This window comes from Triticum dicoccoides, chromosome 5A, assembly GCF_002162155.2.
Source record: "Triticum dicoccoides isolate Atlit2015 ecotype Zavitan chromosome 5A, WEW_v2.0, whole genome shotgun sequence".
Classification (NCBI taxonomy): Eukaryota; Viridiplantae; Streptophyta; class Magnoliopsida; order Poales; family Poaceae; genus Triticum; species Triticum dicoccoides.
This window is the reverse complement of record NC_041388.1, coordinates 645384950-645401042: the sequence shown is the minus strand read 5'-3', so window position 1 is coordinate 645401042 and position 16093 is coordinate 645384950. Positions and strand designations below refer to the sequence as shown.

The following is a 16093-nucleotide window of genomic DNA, read 5'->3' as shown; positions in this document are numbered from 1 at the left end:
TTGTTTCTTTCTCTCTTTTTTTTTGTCCTTTTGTGCAATTCGTCCTTCTTCATTTCGTTCATGTGGACACTTACCCTCGACGGAGAGAGACATGCCGCGTACGCTGGTTATAAATAAAAATTATATGCCTTTGAAATGAAAATCATACATGTGAACACTTATGAACATGTGGCACTCGCCGAGCTAGCACCAGTCGATGACGCCTACGGAACTTCAGGGCACCCCTCATCCGTTTCGTTCATGTGAACACTTACCCTCGAGAGAGAGAGACGCGCCGCTTACGCGGATCATAAACAAAAACCATCCATCTTTCAAAAAACAGTGCTATCATAGTACAGTACATGTGAACACTTACACCCGGGAGAAACAGAGAGAGGCGCGGGCACGCCAGACCATGGAAAGGGAACCGGACGGAGACCCGTCCCATACGATCGTTCGTCATTTTGGCCGTTTGTTTATGTGATCGCCCTGCCGTCTTCTCCACACCACAGAGCACATACACACGCTGGAACAAACGTACGCACTCCTCTGCCGCGCGCGCTCTTTTTCAGTACACACATGTAGAAGCAGAATGTTTTATCCTCCATTTCAGAAAAAAAGAATGTTTTATCCCTCCCGTGGTTGAACGCTTGCTTCCACTCGATCCTGTGCGGCCTATATAAATTGCCGTCAGCCGAACCTCCTGAACTCAACTCATTGTCTAGTGTGAGAAGATAAGGAGTAGTACGAGTGCAAAACACAAACCGCGTTAGCTGCTCGGAGTAACACTTGTTTGTTCGTCTGAGCTACCTAGCAATGGCGGTTGCCAGTGTAGTCGCTTGTTGCTCCCTGGTTATCATGGCTCTCATGGCCGCGGCAGCGACGGCGGGGTCCGTGCCGGCGGTGTACGTGTTCGGCGACTCGCTGGCGGACGTCGGGAATAACAACCACCTGCTGACGCTGCTCAAGGCAGACTTCTCGCACAACGGCATGACTACGCGGGGGGAAAGGCCACCGGCCGCTTCAGCAACGGCAAGAACTCGGCAGACTTCCTCGGTGAGTTGCCTACTCATATTACCATCCATTCTTCATTTGCCTGATGCCACGGCCCGAGCTAGGTTAGTTACTATGGTTGTTAACAAAAGCGTTACCAGATTTAGATTACATAAATGATATAGGTTCGATCCGCAAGTTCTTCTGCTTATGCAAAAAAAAAAAGGAAGAAGAAGAGGAAGAAATCTGCACTATTCCCAGCAGCTACGCTGCATTCACGGGCGAAGATAATTTAGTATTTTAGGCGGTCCATATTCCTCACTCACAATTTGACTTGAGAACGACTTTTCGCTATATATGAATATATCCAAGTTGTAGCAACTGTGACTTGGCCAGTTGGAGAAGGCATTGACTGATAGAGAACTTCAACTTCACTGCACATAGTATATACCTAGAGATTTGGCGGCCATAAGAAATTATGTATTCTTGTAGACGTACGTTGTTATCTTGGCCATGTCTTTCAACCCAACCAAAGAATGCAACGTAGTTGTCCCGAGCTAGCAATTGGTGAGTGAAGTCAAAGTTGTTCCCATGCAACATCTCCCTACACGTGTAGTAGTGTACGTTCTCACGGTTCTAATCCGGAGGACTGCAGCTAGTTTTGATGTTGATGTATGCTGATTGTGAGTTTGATGTTGATGCATGCAGCCGACAAGCTCGGGTTGGCGACCTCGCCACCGTACCTGGCCCTGTCCTCGAGCAGCAACGCCAACTACGTCAACGGCGTCAGCTTCGCCTCCGGTGGCGCAGGAGTCTCCAACGCCACGAACAAGAACCAGTGCATCACCTTGGACAAGCAGATCGAGTACTACTCCGGCGTGTACTCCTCCCTGGCGCGCAGCCTCGGGCAGGCCAAGGCGGCGACCCACCTGGCCAGGTCCATCTTCGCCATCACCATCGGCAGCAACGACATCATCCACTACGCCAAGGCCAACAACGCCGCCACACCCTCCCAGCAGCAGCAGTACGTCGCCGCGCTCATCCAGTCCCTCTCCGGCCAGCTGCAGAGCCTCTACAACCTCGGCGCGCGCAAGGTGCTGTTCCTCGGCACGGGCCCCGTGGGCTGCACCCCGTCGCTGCGGGAGATGAGCTCCGCCAAGGTCTGCAACGCCGTGGGAAACGCCATGGCCGTGCAGTACAACAAAGCGGCCGAGGGCGTGCTGAGCGGCATGGCCGCGAAGTACACGGACCTGCACTACGCGCTCTTCGACTCCTCCGCCGCGCTGCTCCGGTACATCAACCAGCCGGCGGAGTACGGGTTCGTTGAGGCCAAGGCGGCGTGCTGCGGCCTCGGGGACATGAACGCCAAGATCGCCTGCACCCCGCTCAGCAGCTACTGCGCCAACAGGTCGGACCACGTCTTCTGGGACTTCTACCACCCCACGGAGGCCACCGCGCAGAAGCTCACCGCCACCGCCTTCGACGGATCCGCGCCCTTCATCTTCCCGATCAACGTCAGGCAGCTCAGCGCCATATAGAACTGTACGTAGACCACTAGCTAGATTCATCATCCGCGCTAAATACAGATTGTGTCCACATGTACGAAATGTATAGAAAAAAAATTAAATCTACCATTCTTAGGGCCTGTTCTGCAACGCCCCAGCTTCTGCAAAACTTCTCAAATCTGACTTCTCGCGTGGCTTCTCGCTTCTGGTGGCGATTTGGAAATCGTTCGGCAGCGTGAGCTTCTGAAGTTAGCGTTTTGGAGTGGGCTGAGAGCCCAAGTGGCTGTGAAAGAGGCATGGGCCTGGTCGGATTGGTGGGTGTGGACGTTATTTTCAGCCCATGTGGCAGGTTGGCTGGTGAATCGTTATGTTCACTCGTGACGTTTTCCTCATACCGGTTCGATTGTTCACTTGGCGGTGGCATTGCTTTGTAATTTCACCCAACTCTGTCTTCTCTGTTTTCTGGGAGCTGGCAAATGCTATAGCTTCGGAAACTTCTCAGTTTTTGCACGTAGACGCCCGCCAGCTTCTCAGATTTCGACTCCGTGAAGCTAGAGCGTTTGGCTCAGCTTCATACGTGGAGTTGACGAAGCTGGGAGCTGGAGCGTTGCAGAACAGGCCCTTAAGAAGTTGCTCCTCACTACTTTCTATTCTCTCATCATGCACACCAGTGACGGAGCCAGAACTTTTGTAGAGCCTGGGCAAGCTTGAACCTAAGTGTCTAATTTGGAAATCAAGTATTTTGATACACAATATATAAAATAGCCCCAAATAAGAATGAAGTAACAATATAAACATGATAGTCATGCAAATGTAATTTTGAAGTGAACTACTATATGATATATCAACATTCAATTTTATAACAGTTCGTCAAGTGTGACACTCGGCATACCCCATTTTGATAAAGAGAGCTTCGTCGAGTTCCTTTTCTCGGATACTCGGCAGTCTTTACCGAGTGCTAAAATGAGGTACTTAACAAAGTTAACCAGACTGCCTTTGGAGGGCACAATGTGTCCTTGACGTTTGCCGAGTGCTGCCTTTGGCAAAACGTTCGAGCGTTTCTCTAGTCCTCTCTCGGCGACACTCGGGAAACAGCTTTTGGTAGGGCTGCCCAGGTCATGCCATGTATCACCCTTTGTCGACTGTTCTCGAGAAGGCTCTCGCCAAACCATCCTAGAAGCTACTAGATACTGTCGCGTGACAACCTAAGTCATAAAACAAGACCATACATAGAACAAAATAGAGAGTTTATTCCAACAAAAAATAGACATGAACAAAATACAGTAGCAGATTAATTTGGCTATGTATAGTCGTGTAGAGGGTACCACTACACTATGGCTACACCAAGGTCTACCAAGTATAGAGAAACGTTTGCCTCGTGAAGGTAGCCCTATATTGATGGAATAAAACTTTATTACCTCGCAAAAAAAAACAAGGCCACAAATAGAACTAAATTTGCCATGTTACCAGTAAAAGTATAGCTACATAAATTAGCATCCAAACATCCTAGAAGATACCACTCCCTCTAGTGATCTAAACGCTCTTATATTTCTTTTTATGGAGTACAAGATAAAATAATGATTTTTTAATTCACATAAATTAAGTGTTTTGATTTGTGAATTTACTCAAAATAGAGAGCTTGTAAGAAAAGAGGAAGACATGTAAAATATACCCTACCGCCTGACCTCATAAATTAATTTAAGTCCTAAATATATCAATCTTTAAATTAGTTAGCAAAATCTTACTACATAATCAGGAGAAAGGGGACAAGACGACGAGTAGTTGAGGATGTAAATCGTGCCGAACAGGGCTGTGAGTGGTTGTTTCCTCTCAAATACTAATTGTTTTGGAAGAAGCGAGTACCAGCCATCACTACTGAACATTACGCTTGGTCAAGGAGTGCGTTTGATAGACCTAATAATTAGCACGTACACTCCTGCGGCCTGTCCGGGTAAACCACGATGCATAGTGGGATTTGCCCCATTGTTTATCACCTGCTTGCGCAGTCCCCTGGCCAGGGAGCCCGGGCAAGTGCCCGGGGTGGCCGGGCGCTAGCTCTGCCACTGATGCACACTGTCCACATCAATAATGTACCATGTCATTTACCATGCGAGAAAGCTAAATTCCTGCCGACGTGGACGACGTGTGTGAGAAGAATCCTGCATGCGGATACTGCGCGTCAGGCGTGGACGACGTGTGCGAGAAACCCGGAATCCTGCATGCGGGTGCTGCATGCAAAAAAATTAATGACTGCGGCAGGAATCGAACTCCAGACCACAAGGCCATTCACGGGGAGCAAACCACCTGGTCAATGCACGGGTTTCTGTTGAAATCAAGCATCGTATTGTACTTATATCCACGCCTAAGGCTGGTCACAATGGGAAGGAACTTAGGAGTAACATCACACACTTCAATACAACTTTGCTTATGTGGCACATATTTAATGAAGAGAGAGGTGCTTGTGGTAACTAGCTAAGTTACCGGAACATCACACACTCCAAGAAACAATGAGTCTATAACCTAATAAATACATCTTTGCATGACACTACATAGACTAGTATAATGCCCGTACGTTGCCACGGGCTTTTGAAATATTTCGCTGGAATTACGTAAACATAATGCATGTTAAATTTCATTTATAAAGAAAGATATCATGGGTACAATTGAGTAATAATTTAAATCCACTTCACGTGCAATGTAAATTGATAACAAAAAGTCAATTTGGCCATGCATACATATAAAACGATGATCTACCTAAAAATCGGTTACAAATTAAAATCTATTTAATGCGCTTAAGAAATTCTCGCACAATATCAGAAATGTTGTATTTATCTTCATTGACACAATATTTGAGCAAGTATAATAAAAACGTATTCCTCAACTCGTACCCATCATGCACAAGCAATATATGCAATTAGCATGAATCCTTCAGGTTGAAGGTCTTAATATGTGTAACAGGGAATACTCACTGTACAAATCAGAAACTAATTCTTTACCATTCCACCAGATCATAACAAAAAAATAGCCAAAAAAATCTCTGCAATTTGCTAAATTAATATTATCTTGAATATATAGTGATAATGCAAATAAAATGTATTAGTATGGTCATGATGCATGTTAGTTCCAAGGGAGTGCCTTTGCGGTTAACTAACAAGAAATTTATGTTTTAGTTGAACTCGCTTGTCGCTGGTCTTCCTTCAATTTTTTGTGTTCTCTCTTCACTCGTCGATCCAACCACTTCCACCACACCCCACTTGAGAGCATCGACATCCTGGCACCCCAAACCGTCCCTATACGCACGGTCGAATGGACCGGTCACTAACAGCTATGATGTCTGAACCTCCGCCTAGTTGTTAGTGCAATGTGCGTATGCTTCAGAGATAGCAATTTCGAAGGCAACATGCATGTGCTTTCACCTCTTGAAAGAGATATAGAATATGCTGACTTACCTATGTGCACTTCCTAAATCAGGCGAAAAAATTTATTTCTATCGGCATTATAAAAAACTTAATATTAGGTCAAATTGAATAATACAGCAGAATTACCATTTCAGAATTTTCATCCATCACTGAATACAAAATGAAGGGACAATGTCCACTAACCATGCAAAATGTAGTGAGGAAATTCATCATAGCTCACAACTGGACGGGCCTTGCGGGTTGAAGAAAAAAAATCCAAACCTAAACAAAAACAACAAATTGAGGACAACTTACAAGGTAAAAGCGAGGAAGCACACACCTACATGCTCAAACAGAATAGAAGATGCAACTACACTATATAATTTGGGAAATGCTTACCATCACCCAGCGGATCGCAGTGGCCGCGTCCGCCACCTTCCCTGTGTGACACGTGTCCAATTGAGGGCGAGCATACCATCCTTCATCGAACACGCTTCTGCAACAAGTGCTATGTTTCTGAAACAGACGCGGTGTTGCAATGGACTATGACGGTTTATGTTTTGCAACAAAATCTCTGTTGCAGAAATTTTTCTGCAACAAGACCTTAGTTGCAAAAATTGCAAAACAAACTCAGGTAAAAAAGAAAAAAACGCGACAAAACAGCTGCTGCAACAAGACTCGTGTTGCGAAAATAAAATAATTTTGCAACAAAGTCTGTGTTGCAATGGTGTAGACGCATTCAGCCGCTCCATGCAACACATCATTTTGGCTAGCGACCCGGCTGATCTGTTAAAAAGATCAGCCGGCGGACGCGTAGCACGCCCCATATAATTCACTCATTAAAGGAGGCATCACTCACTGTTCAAGTCTTAGATGTAATTTAGATCGGACAATAATAATGCAACTTGCACATTGAATTTATGGAAATTGAGACAAAACAATATGCACTAAGAAGTTTCGAAAATTCAATATGGGTCATACTACTATATAGTCATATTATCTGCATTGTCGGTCCTCATAGGGATTTGCCATCAAAGGGTATAATGAGCCGTATTGATATAGGGTGGGCGCTTTATGTACAGTGTTTCTGACATGGAATAGTCATCATTTATTGATGGACCCATCATGCTGGTACTCTATGGTCTCGATGTTTACCACTTTTCATAGACCGGCTTACACACGTTCTTGGTCTGGCTCCCAGGCGTACGATGGAAGCCAGGGCAGGCGGGACCGGGATCCAGTGACTGCATTCACAGCAACATGCGCCCAGTTCAGCCATCCAAACATTGGCGCAAGTGAAAACAACCCCCACTTTTCTTTTTGACATGAAAACTGCCCAACACTTGACGCTCAGGCATTCAGCGCAACAGAACATAAAGGAGAGACTCGACCATTAGACATACAAACAACAATTTGTGTTCGAGTCATTAAAGAGTACAAACAACATTTATATATTCAGTACTACCGAATTTGATACATTAAAATTCAGACTTAGCAGTCCTTAACACATCAAAAAATAGCAGTCATGTATGTTGTACCAAATCATCAATATTTAGGCCCCATTCGGCAATGCGCCGGCTCATTGAAATCCGTGGATCTGCGGAGCATCGTTTCGCCCGCTCCAAGACTTTTCATTGCAGCTCCGTCCGCTCCCGGAGCGGAGCAGTGGAGCGGATGGACACCGAACGGGGCCTTACACTCAGAAAACCCATTCATCACAAGAAATTTCACAAGCACTTAGTTAGAATTCAGTACCACTTGTCATTGACATATCAGAAGCACTTAGTTAAAATTCAGTACCGCTTGTCATTGAAATTCAGAAGCACTAAAAATTCATATTCTGGCCAAGTGCTACTATTGATCTCGTAGCTAAACAATACAAAAAGATAAGCACGGATGTGAAAAAAGGAAAGCATTGGAACCTCTCTAACTTGGAATGCATGCCGCCATCAGTACATATACATGATTGGGCTTTATGTGGAAACATGAGCAGAGAAGATACTTCAGTTATTTGAAATCGATGCGAGTCAAGGATATTAAGTAGGATATGCCAAATAAATGAAAGGATGCTGCAGATATGCACTTTTATTAAGACTAAGACAAGCTGTCAGGCAGTACATTTAGAGCGTCGACCCTGCCCTGCCCGCCGGCATGGTTCGCCATCGCAGGCATCACTTTCCCGTCCAGCTCGCACTCACCGTCTGCCTCTCCCGCGACCCGCTACACAACTACGGGGCTCCTGCTTCCATGAAAACGCAATATAATTTATATTCACCAAGAAGCAACAGAAGTAAGATCACTACATTGCATCCTAGGAAATGCAAGAGAAAGAAAGTAACATAGGATAAAATGACCTCATTGCTCCAAACATATACAGTACTGCTAAGAAATCTCCTTATTAGTTCTTTTTATAGAATTAGCCCATTGATGAGATAAAGATACTAAATATAGTTATTTCTTACAATAATATCTGGAAGATTAGTATTACACCAAATGTTGCCAAGAAACATATACACCAGGAGAAATGGTTCTGTTTTAGAGAACTAACCGAACAAAGAGACTTCAACTAATAAAGTAGCACATAATCCGTGATGTAATCCGTAGCCACACACTTATGCCACCTTGGCTCTACCCTATTAGTGAAATAAAAGATGACATATTTTTAAACTTAATTATTATCACATCAACAAAGAAAAAAACAAAAGTAATTTACTACTCCCTCCATCCCAAAATAAGAGTCGCTGAAACTCATAATGCAACGGAGGGAGTACTATAGTTTAGCACGTTTCTCTTTCACAAGTATAGCAGTTGAATAATGCGCAACAATCTGAAATCCTTCACTTACAAAGAAAGAGGGAAGGCATAATACAGGCTTGTTAGCTCACCCATACACAGATGAGTCAGTGATGAAGTGGATTGCCAAAAAGAACATACGGGGAATAATCATATCCATGTGTGGCATACTCAGCTCCACCCTTTCTCATCACTATCTTTGGTCACTATATTTGCTAGCACCACACCAAAAGTATGAAATTCCTCACGTTGAATACCTATAAACAAAAGGAGAAATAGGAGGTTATGTCAGCGACCAATCGAAATCATCGAAACTTCAGCACATCAGTACAATGTGTTGTAGATATTTGATTAATGGATGCAATCAACTTACGCATATTTCTTCATATTCGGATTCAGGGGTGCAGGTCCTGGATGGATTCTGTGGTGCGCCTCTATGGTCAATGCAAGCTGCGGGGAAAGAAAAGTTGAGATGTGATATCTTCAGACCAAGAACTACAGTTACAGGTTCAGATTTGCTTCAAATCATTTAGGCGCAACCAAGAATACCGAGATTAAACGTTCGCTTGTAGCCCTTGATGAATATCAGGATCTTCTTGTTGAAATCAAAGTCGGGGTTCCAGATCAGGGACCCATACCCGAAGACCCGCACCACCATCTTGTTGTTTGTTTCCCCTGCAGACAACAACAAACTGAGCGCACAAGAAGCCATTCCCCTTCCTCGAACAATAATGTCAACATCGCCCCCAAACCAAAAGCCCCAAAACAGTTCAACAAAATCCCCCCAAAAAGGTACGGGTAGGGGTAGGTGGATTCGGTTACCTAGCACACCAGAAAGAATGCCGCTGGTGGGTCGGCGGCGCGCGGGGAGGAGCATGATGGGGATTTGGCTCCTCTTACCTCACCCGCGTCTCCTCTCCTCCGCCTGCAGTCTTCTCTCGTTGGATGGATAGATAGGGGTTTCTGGTCGGAGAGGGGGGAGAAGAAGACAGTGGCCTTCTCTCATCTCCTCCGCCATGGTCTCCTCTCCCCGGTTCACGCCCACGCCCATCGGCTCCCTTGCGGCGCTTGTCCTTGCTGCCCGCGCCGCAGCCGCGGCCACGCCCTGCCAAGATGATACAACAATAAGAAGCCAGGGGGTGAATCATTATCCTTTAGCATGGACACCATGATGTTTCAGCGTCTTGTCATTGCATTGAACAGGAAAGAACCTTCTTAGCAAAGGTGCATCGCTATTACCTTCGGCGGAGCGAATATTGCCACTGAACAACACTCATGGTGCAAGATAGAAATATTATTAAACGGTAAGCTAGTTCAAGTGATCATGAATAGCAAGGGAAACAACGTGTTTTATCACTGATATTATATAGTTGAAATCTCAGTGCACATCACATATATATTTTCTAGCAATACCAAGCTTGATCTCAAATAGAACATATCCACATTACCCTCAGGATAACTGAACAACAATACCTGACTGTGGGTCACCCAGTTGAATCCATCCATCTTGGTGTTGGAAATATGCCCTAGAGGCAATAATAAAAGTATTATTATATTTCCTTGTTCATGATAATTGTCTTTTATTCATGCTATAACTGTATTATCCGGAAATCGTAATACACGTGTGAATACATAGACCACAATATGTCCCTAGTGAGCCTCTAGTTGACTAGCTCGTTGTGATCAACAGATAGTCATGGTTTCCTGGCTATGGACATTGGATGTCGTTGATAACGGGATCACATCATTAGGAGAATGATGTGACGGACAAGACCCAATCCTAAGCATAGCACAAAGATCGTGTAGTTCGTTTGCTAGAGCTTTGCCAATGTCAAGTATCTCTTCCTTTGACCATGAGATCGTGTAACTCCTGGATACCGTAGGAGTGCTTTGGGTGTATCAAACGTCACAACGTAACTGGGTGACTATAAAGGTGCACTACAGGTATCTCCGAAAGTATCTATTGTTTTATGCGGATCGAGACTGGGATTTGTCACTCCGTGTAAACGGAGAGGTATCTCTGGGCCCACTCGGTAGGACATCATCATATGCGCAATGTGACCAAGGAGTTGATCACGGGATGATGTGTTACGGAACGAGTAAAGTGACTTGCCGGTAACGAGATTGAACAAGGTATTGGATACCGACGATCGAATCTCGGGCAAGTAACATACCGATAGACAAAGGGAATTGAATACGGGATTGATTAAGTCCTTGACATCGTGGTTCATCCGATGAGATCATCGTGGAACATGTGGGAGCCAACATGGGTATCCAGATCCCGCTGTTGATTATTGACCGGAGAACGTCTCGGTCATGTCTGCATGTCTCCCGAACCCGTAGGGTCTACACACTTAAGGTTCGATGACGCTAGGGTTATAAAGGAAGCTTGTATGTGGTTACCGAATGTTGTTCAGAGTCCCGGATGAGATCCCGGACGTCACGAGGAGTTCCGGAATGGTCCGGAGGTAAAGATTTATATATAGGAAGTCCTGTTTCGGCCATCGGGACAAGTTTCGGGGTCATCGGTATTGTACCGGGACCACCGGAAGGGTCCCGGGGGCCCACCGGGTGGGGCCACCTGCCCCGGGGGGGCCACATGGGCTGTAGGGGGTGCGCCTTGGCCTACATGGGCCAAGGGCACCAGCCCCAAGAGGCCCATGCGCCTGGGGAAACCCTAAAGGAAGAGTCCCAGCAGGGGAAGGCACCTCCTAGGTGCCTTGGGGGGGAGGACTCCTCCCCTGGCCGCCGCCCCCTTAGAGATTGGATCTCCTAGGGGCTGGCGCACCCCCCCCTTGGGATCCCTATATATAGTGGGGTAGGAGGGCCTCCCAAACACACCTTATGCCTTTGGTGCAGCCCCTCCCTCTCTCCCAAGTTATTCTCCTCACCCGTGGTGCTTGGCGAAGCCCTGCGGGATTGCCACGCTCCTCCACCACCACCACGCCGTTGTGCTGCTGCTGGATGGAGTCTTCCTCAACCTCTCCCTCTCTCCTTGCTGGATCAAGGCGTGGGAGACGTCACCGGGCTATACGTGTGTTGAACGTGGAGGTGCCGTCCGTTCGGCACTAGGATCATCGGTGATCTGAATCACGACGAGTACGACTCCATCAACCCCGTTCACTTGAACGCTTCCGCTTAGCGCTCTACAAGGGTATGTAGATGCACTCTCTTTCTACTCGTTGCTGGTCTCTCCATAGATAGATCTTGGTGACGCATAGGAAAATTTTGAATTTCTGCTACGTTCCCCAACAGTGGTATCAGAGCTAGGTCTATTGCGTAGATTCTTTGAACGAGTAGAACACAAAGTAGTTGTGGGCGTTGATGTTGTTCAATATGCTTACCGTTACTAGTCCAATCTTGTTTCGACGGTATTGTGGGATGAAGCGGCCCGGACCGACCTTACACGTACTCTTACGTGAGACAGGTTCCACCGATTGACATGCACTTGGTGCATAAGGTGGCTAGCGGGTGCCAGTCTCTCCCACTTTAGTCGAAACGGATTCGATGAAAAGGGTCCTTATGAAGGGTAAATAGCAATTGGCATATCACGTTGTGGTCTTGCGTAGGTAAGAAACGTTCTTGCTAGAAACCCATAGCAGCCACGTAAAACATGCAACAACAATTAGAGGACGTCTAACTTGTTTTTGCAGGGTATGCTATGTGATGTGATATGGCCAAGAAGAATGTGATGAATGATATGTGATGTATGAGATTGATCATGTTCTTGTAATAGGATTCACGACTTGCATGTCGATGAGTATGACAACCGGCAGGAGCCATAGGAGTTGTCTTTATTTTTTGTATGACCTGCGTGTCATTGAAGAACGCCATGTAACTTACTTTACTTTATTGCTAAACGCGTTAGCCATAGAAGTAGAAGTAGTTGTTGGCGTGACAACTTCATGAAGACACGATGATGGAGATCATGATGATGGAGATCATGGTGTCATGCCGGTGACGATGATGATCATGGAGCCCCGAAGGTGGAGATCAAAAGGAGCAAAGTGATGATGGCCATATCATGTCACTATTTGATTGCATGTGATGTTTATCATGTTTATACATCTTATTTGCTTAGAACGACGGTAGTAAATAAGATGATCCCTTACAACAATTTCAAGAAGTGTTCTCCCCTAACTGTGCACCGTTGCTACAGTTCGTCGCTTCTAAGCACCACGTGATGATCGGGTGTGATGGATTCTTACGTTCACATACAACGGGTGTAAGACAGTTTTACACAGCGAAAACACTTAGGGTTAACTTGACGAGCCTAGTATGTGCAGACATGGCCTCGGAACACGGAGACCGAAAGGTCGAGCATGAGTCGTATGGTAGATACGATCAACATGAAGATGTTCACCGATGATGACTAGTCTGTCTCACGTGATGATCGGACACGGCCTAGTTGACTCGGATCATGTGATCACTTAGATGACCAGAGGGATGTCTATCTAAGTGGGAGTTCATAAGATGAACTTAATTATCTTGAAGATAGTCAAAAGACTCTTTGCAGATTATGTGTAGCTCGCGCTTTAGTTCTACTGTTTAGTTATGTTCCTAGAGAAAATATAGTTGAAAGTTGACAGTAGCGATTATGCGGACAGTAGAAAGCTTATGTCCTTAATGCACCGCTCAGTGTGCTGAACCCCAAACCTCGTTTGTGGATGTTTCGAACATCGAACATACACGTTTTGATAACTACGTGATAGTTAAATGGTTTAAGTAGAGGCACCAAAGACGTTTTCGAAACGTCGCGGAACATATGAGATGTTTCGAGGGCTGAAATTGGGATTTCAGGCTCGTGCCCATGTTAAGAGGTATAAGACCTCCGACGATTTTCTTAGCCTGCAGACTAAGGAGAAAAGCTCAATTGTTGTGCTTGTGCTCAGATTGTCTGAGTACAACAATCGCTTGAATCGAGTGGGAGTTGATCTTCCAGATGAAATAGTGATGGTTCTCCGAAGTCATTACCACCAAGCTACTAGAGCTTCGTGATGAACTATAACATATCAGGGATAGATATGATGATCCTTGAAATATTCATGATGTTTGACACCGCAAAAGTAGAAATCAAGAAGGAGCATCAATTGTTGATGGTTGGTGAAACCACTAGTTTCAAGAAGGGCCAGGGAACAAAGGGATACTTCATGAAACGGCAATTCAGCTGCTGCTCAAGTGAAGAAACCCAAGGTTGAACCCAAACCCGAGACTAAGTGCTTCTGTAATAAGGGGAACAACCACTGGAGCAGCATTACCCTAGATACTTGGTAGATGAGAAGGCTGGCAAGGTCGATAGAAGTATATTGGATATACATTATGTTAATGTGTACTTTACTAGTACTCCTAGTAGCACCAGGGTATTGGATACCGGTTCGGTTGCTAAGTGTTAGTAACTCGAAATAAAAGCTACGAAATAAACGGAGACTAGCTAAAGGTGAGCTGACGATATATGTTGGAAGTGTTTCCAAGGTTGATATGATCAAGCATCGCACGCTCCCTCTACCACCGAGATTGGTGTTTGCGTTGAGCATAGACATGATTGGATTATGTCTATCGCAGTACGGTTATTCATTTAAAGAGAATAATGGTTACTCTATTTATTTGAATAAAACCTTCAATGGTCTTGCACCTAAATGGAATTGTTTATTGAATCTCAGTCGTAGTGATACACATTTTCATGCCAAAAGATATAAGATAGTAATGATAGTACCACTTACTTGTGGCACTGCCATGTAAGTCATAATGGTATAAAACGCATGAAGAAGCTCCATGTTGATGGATCTTTGGACTCACTCGTTTTTGAAAAGTTTGAGACATGCAAACCATGTCTATTGGTGTATATGCATGAAGAAACTCCATGCAAATGGATCGTTCGGACTCACTTGATTTTGAATCACTTGAGATATGCAAATCATACCACATGGGCAAGATGACTGAAAAGCCTCATTTTCAGTAAGATGGAACAAGATAGCAACTTGTTGGAAGTAACACATTTTGATGTGTGCAGTCCAATGAGTGCTGAGGCATGCAGTGAATATCGTTATGTTCTTACTTCACAGATGATTCGAGTAGATGTTGAGAATATTTACTTGATGAAACACAAGTCTAAATTATTGAATGGTTCAAGTAATTTCAGAGTGAAGTAGAAGATCATTGTGACAGGAGGATAAAATGTCTATGATATGATCATAGAGATGAATATCTGAGTTACAAGTTTTGGCACACAATTAAGACATTGTGGAAAATGTTTCACAATTAATACCGCCTGGAACACCATAGTGTGATGGTGTGTCCGAACATCATAGTTGCACCCTATTGGATATGGTGCGTACCATGATGTCTCTTATCGAATTACCACTATCGTTCATGGGTTAGGCATTAGAGACAACCACATTCACTTTAAATAGGGCACCACATAATTCCGTTGAGATGACACCGTATGAATTATGGTTTAGAGAAACCTAAGTTGTCGTTTCTTGAAAGTTTGGGGCTGCGACGCTTATGTGGAAAAGTTTCAGGATTGATAAGCTCGAACCCAAAGCGGATAAAATGCATCTTCATAGGACACCCAAAACAGTTGGGTATACCTCCTGTCTCAGATCCGAAAGCAATAAGGGATTGTTTCGAGAATCAGGTCCTTTCTCGAGGAAAAGTTTCTCTCGAAAGAATTGAGTGGGAGGATGGTGGAAACTTGATGAGGTTATTGAACCGTCTCTTCAACTAGTGTGTGGCAGGGCACAGGAAGTTGTTCCTGTGGCACCTACACCAATTGAAGTGGAAGCTTATGATAGTGATCATGAAGCTTCGGATCAAGTCACTCCCAAACCTCGTAGGATGACAAGGATGCGTACTACTTCAGAGTGGTACGTAATCCTGTCTTGAAGGTCATGTTGCTAGACAACAATGAACCTACGAGCTATGGAGAAGCGATGGTGGGCCCGGATTCCGATAAATGGCTTGAGGCCATAAAATCCGAGAGAGGATCCATGTATGAAAACAAAGTGTAGACTTTGGCAGAACGGCTCGATGGTCGTAAGGCTAATGAGTACAGATGGATTTCAAAAGGAAGACGGACAATGATGGTAAATTTCACCATTAAGAAAGCTCGACTTGTCGTTAAGATGTTTTCCGACAAGTTCAAGGAGTTGACTACGATGAGATTTTCTCACTCGTAGCGATGCTAAGAGTCTGTTGGAATTATATTAGCGATTACTGCATTATTTATGAAATCTTGCAGATAGGATGTCAAAACATTGTTTCCTCGACGATTTTAATGAGGAAAGGTTGTATGTGATACAACCGGAAGGTTTTGTCAATCCCGAAAGATGCTAATAAGTATGCAAAGCTCCAGCAATCCTTCTAAGGACTGGAGTGAGCATCTCGGAGTTGGAATGTATGCTTTGATGATGATCAAAATTTTGG

The 16093-nt window shown here is 44.8% G+C and overlaps 1 pseudogene; it reads left to right on the top strand.

The window, feature by feature from the left end:
- The first annotated feature begins 709 nt into the window (after window positions 1-709).
- LOC119303705 lies at window positions 710-2650 on the top strand (annotated as a pseudogene).
- Window positions 2651-16093: the final 13443 nt, after the last annotated feature.